Source organism: Bufo bufo, chromosome 6 (assembly GCF_905171765.1).
Source record: "Bufo bufo chromosome 6, aBufBuf1.1, whole genome shotgun sequence".
Lineage (NCBI taxonomy): Eukaryota > Metazoa > Chordata > Amphibia > Anura > Bufonidae > Bufo > Bufo bufo.
In genome coordinates, this window is record NC_053394.1 from 253,096,416 (window position 1) to 253,101,485 (window position 5,070).

The 5,070-nt window shown below is 45.7% G+C and overlaps 1 long non-coding RNA gene across 1 annotated transcript in view; it reads right to left on the reverse strand.

Moving 5' to 3' along the window:
- LOC121004627 overlaps positions 1–4,834 on the reverse strand; it is a 13,922-nt gene extending 9,088 nt beyond the window's left edge. Inside the window, exons 1-2 of the long non-coding RNA XR_005779796.1 lie at positions 4,804–4,834; positions 971–975 (exon numbers count right to left, since the gene is read on the reverse strand). This is a non-coding gene — a long non-coding RNA (uncharacterized LOC121004627). The remainder of the gene's footprint in view (positions 1–970; positions 976–4,803) is intronic.
- Positions 4,835–5,070: the final 236 nt, after the last annotated feature.

Below are 5,070 nucleotides of genomic sequence, written 5' to 3' on the forward strand. Positions count from 1 at the left end.
TGATAGCAGTGTCGGGTAACCTACCCGTATGCTGCACCACTGCATTTACCTAGTGTGCTGTTAGGGAGATATAGCGTCCCTGACCGTGCTTACTGGTCCACGTATCAGTAGTTAGGTGGACCTTGCCACAGATGACGTTGCACAGTACACACCTGATTTTGTCCCTCACTTGGTTGTGCAGGAAAGGGATGGCACGCCTGGAAAAGTAGTGGCAACTGGGCATGACATACTGTGGGACAGCCACTGCAATAAGGCTTTTTAAAACTATCCGTCTCCGCCAGACGGATTTAAAGCATTTAAAAAAACTGTAATTTTTAAATGCTGGCATTCAGGGCCAGGGATTGCGGGTGGGTAGGGGGGGTACTTCCTCTTCCGCTCCAGTGTTTGGGGAGATGGAGAGCTAAACGCTTCCGTAGGACATTGTGGAGCTGCTTGGTGACCCAGGTGGTAGGTGTTGCTGGCAGATCCTCTGTTTGCGGGGTGGCAGGTGGCACTGTCACTCCAGAGGTGGATGAAGAGGCCGAGACTGCAGCAGAAGAGGAAGCAGGAGGAGCCAGAGACCTTTCCTTGTTTTTGAGGTGTTTACTCCCCTGCAGCTCGTGCCTTACATTTTAGATGCCTGGTCATGCAGGTTGTGTATCGGGATACGAACATTTATGCCTCGCTTCAGGGCTCTGATTGCACAGCGTGCAAACCACTCGTGTCTTGTCATCAGCACATTGTCCTGAAGAATTGCCCACACCAGGGAACTCCTTGGAGCTGGCATTGGTGTGCTCAGTCCCTTGCTGTGGTGGGCATGGCAGACGTACTGTCTAGGGGATGGCCGCTCCGCTTTTGCACCCTGCTCCTCTTCTACTGTGCTGGTGGCTCTGTCGACACCACCTCTTCCTCCGAACTACACAGGTCACTCGCATGACCTTGATTCCATGTGGGGGTCAAGGACCTCATCGTCCTCCACATCATCTTCCACCTAGTCTTCACCCCTGCCCTCCTTGTCGGTCTGCACACTATCTTCGAAATCCACAGCAGTTGGCACCTGTGTTTCGTCATCATCCGAGATGTGCTGCGGTGGCCCTCCCATGTACTCATCTTTGAAACATAAGTGGTTGGGCCTCAGTGCACTCAATCTCTTCCACTTCTGGGCAGGGCTAGGTGGATGGCCCTGGGAAACCTGCTAGCAGAGTCATCAAAAAGCAAGAAGAGACCGCTGCAGTGACTTGGGCTCAGACTGCTTAGTTAATTTGCAAGGGGGGGTGAGGTGAAAGACTGATGGACATCGGCTGCAGGTGCCAACTCTAATCTTTCAGCAGGAGACTGGGTGGGAGACAATGTAAATGAACGGGAGGCACTGTCAGCAACCCAATCTACTATCGCCTGTACTTGTTTTGGCCTCACCATTCGTAGAGCTGCATTAGGCCCGACCAAATCCCTCTGAAGGTTCTGTCACCAACTCGCACCTGAGGAAGGTGTTTCACTTGTGCGTGTAGCTGGCACAGATCGACCACGTCCTCTCCCTGCAACAGGATCTCCATTAACAGCACCACGACCGGGGCCACGTTCCTTATTTGACGCTCTTCTCATATTTCTAAAATTTAGTATTTGGCCCAAAATGGGTGTTTTTAAATAACAGAATAGAATACCAGTATCTAACACATGTATCTCACACTGACAGATGCAGCAAAGGGCTGCAAAATTTAGTTTTTTGCCCAAAATAGGTGTTTTTTTAATAACAAAATAGAACAGCAGTATCTAACACGTGTATCTCACAATGACAGATGCAGCAAAGGCTGCAATATTAAGTACTTTGCCCAAAATGGTTGTTTTTTTTTAACCCTGAATATTATTGCTGTATTTAAAGCTTATATCTCCACTGAAAGATGCAGACAATGCCGCTAATTTAGTATTTGGCCCCAAAATGGGTGTTTTTTTTTAATAACAGAATAGAACAGCAGTATCTAACGAGTGTATCTCACACTGACAGATGCAGCAAAGGCTGCAAAATTTAGTTTTTTGCCCAAAATAGGTGTTTTTTTAATAACAAAATAGAACAGCAGTATCTAACACGTGTATCTCACAATGACAGATGCAGCAAAGGCTGCAATATTAAGTACTTTGCCCAAAATGGTTGTTTTTTTTAAACCCTGAATATTATTGCTGTATTTAAAGCTTATATCTCACACTGAAAGATGCAGACAATGCCGCTAATTTAGTATTTGGCCCAAAATGGGTGTTTTTTTTAATAACAGAATAGAACAGCAGTATCTAACGAGTGTATCTCACACTGACAGATGCAGCAAGGGCTGCAAAATTAGTTTCTTGCCCAAAATGGGTGTTTTTATTAATAACAGAATAGAACACCAGTATCTAACGCGTATATCTCACAATGACAGATGCAGCAAAGGCTGCAAAATTCTGTATTTTGCTCAAAATGGGTGTTTTTTTTTAAATTACAGAATATGACAGCAGTATCTAACGCTTGTATTTCACACTAACAGATGCAACCAGGGCTGTAAAATTTAGTATTTTGCCCAAAAAGTTTTTTTTTTTTTTTACAACAGAATATGACAGCAGTATATAACGCTTGAATTTCACACTGACAGATGCAGCAAGGGCTGTAAAATTGGTATTTTGCCCAAAAAGGCTGTTTTTTAAAACCCAGAAATTATTGCTTTATTTCTAGCTTAAATTGCACACTGACTAATGTGGCATAGGCCCCAGATGCAGGGTATTGACAAAAATGGGAGTTTTTCAAAGCCCAGAAAATTATTGCAGTATTTCAAGCTTAAATTGCACACAGACAAATGCTGCAAAGGCCACAGATGTAGGGTCTTGCCAAAAATGGGTGCTTTTTTTAAACCCAGAATATAATTGCAGTATTTCAAGCTTCTATTTGACTGTCACAAATGCACATATGCTGTGCTGGTGCACAGAACTTGCATAAAATGGCCGCCACCCGCCCACCTAACTAACAGATAGATAAAAGTTATTTTTCTGGGTCACTGGGCTCAGGGCAGGGTAAAAAGATTGTGCACTGCACCCACAAAACAAAATCTAGGTACATCGCTGAGTTAACAAGCACTTCAGATTAAAGATTCTGTCCTATTCTCTCCTCACAGCAGCAGCATCCTCTCCCTACACTAATCATAGCAGAGTGACGTGCAGCGCTACTTGACTCCACCTTATATAGAGGCTGGGTCACATGCTGCACTGGCCAATCACAGTCATGCCATTAGTATCACCAAACTGGTCAGTCGCAGCCAGGGCGCCATCAGTGACATCGTACCTTACGAGTTCTTTATGGAGCATGCATTGCGTTGTGTCATTGATCAAGCCGTCGAGGAGCAGGAGCTGTAAGATGAGGAAGTCACAATGCTGAATGAATTCCCATGGGGGGGCAAGTCAGCAGGAGTCTGAGGAGGAGTCAGAGGAGGATGGTGGCTGTGGGGAGGAGATGGAGGAGGAGCAAGAAGAGCAGGCTTTGAAGGGGACTTTAAACTTTTCGGGGATACATTCTCCTGGGCGATGAGCAGGAGCCATGGCGCTCCACCGCTTCCAATTTAGTGCAAATGGGGGCCTTCTTTTCTGTCTGGTGAATGTTTAATGTTTGGGGCCTATACTCCACTGACTTGCAATAAAATTGTTATTCACTGGCCATATAATATACCTCCAGCCACATAATCACTTCTTCTTTTCTGTACTGTGAATGCATGATTTTTGGGGCATATACTCCACTGGCCTACAATAAAATTGTTATCCACTGACTGGCTAATATACCTCCAGCCACATAATCACTTGTTCTTTTCTGTCAGGTGAATGCATAATTATTTGGGCCTGTACTCCATTGACCTACAGTAAAATTGTTATCCACTGACCTTCTAATATACCTCCAACCACATAATCACTTGTTCTTTTCTGTCCGGTGAATGCCTAATGTTTTGGGCCTGTACTCCACTGGCCTGCAGTAAAATTGTTATCCACTGACCGCCTAATATACCTCCAGCCACATAATCACTTGTTCTTTTCTGTCCACTGAATGCATAATTTTTGGGGCCTGTACTCCACTGGCCTACTTTAAAATTTTTATCCACTGACCGTCTAATATACCTCCAGCCACAGAATCACTTGTTCTCTTCTGTCAGGTGAATGCCTAATCTTTGGGGCCCGTACTCCCGTGGCCTAAAAAAAAATCTTTCTAGGCTCCTGCAGGGCACATTTTTGAAAATGTCCTTTAAGACGCAAAAAAAACGGCCCCTGATCAAAATACATATTTTTTGTGTGAATTTTTGCCATTTATCCCCCTCTGGTATGTCCCTGTCCATGTTGTGGGACTATTTGTGCACTTCAGTAGGAATTTGGTGGTTGCAAATATGACCTGAAGATTTTTCTGGTTCGCCTGCCATTAAAGTAAATGGGGCCCGCTGCAAACGCGCGATTCGCAAACATTTGATCGCGAATGCGCATTTGCGAAACGTCCCGGCCGATGTTCGTCCATCTCTATTGTCACCTAAACAGATCAGTATTATCCTGCTTGTTACTGCTTCCAGCAACTGACTAATGGCTGACTGGTGCTGCAAGATGATAATTCAGAGGTGGAAGTGGAGGAGGAGGCAGAGGAGGAGAAGGGGGGTTGCAGCCACTAAGGTAGGTGGCGGCAAAAACTCTGATGAAAGTAGGGACAGCAATCTTTGGCACCTGTGCCATCCCAGGGTACGACTCGCTCCAAGCCTCCACAATGTACACCCAGTGTGCCATCACGGAAATGTAGCGTCCCTGGCCAAAAGCACTTTTCCATGTGTCAGTCACTAAGTGAACTTCCCAATAACTGCGTTGGTCAGGGCACGGGTGATGTTACGAGAGACATGCTGGTGTAAGGCTGGGACTGGACATCATGAAAGATATTGGCGGCTGGGGACAGAGTACCGCCATCTGGCTGCGGAAAGCCTCACTGTTCACAAGCCTAAATGGCAACATTTCCAGGGCCAGCAATTTGGAAAGGTGCGCATTTAGTGCTATGGTCTGTGGGTGGGTGACTGGGTATTTGTGCTTTCGTTCAAAGGCCTGGGGTATAGA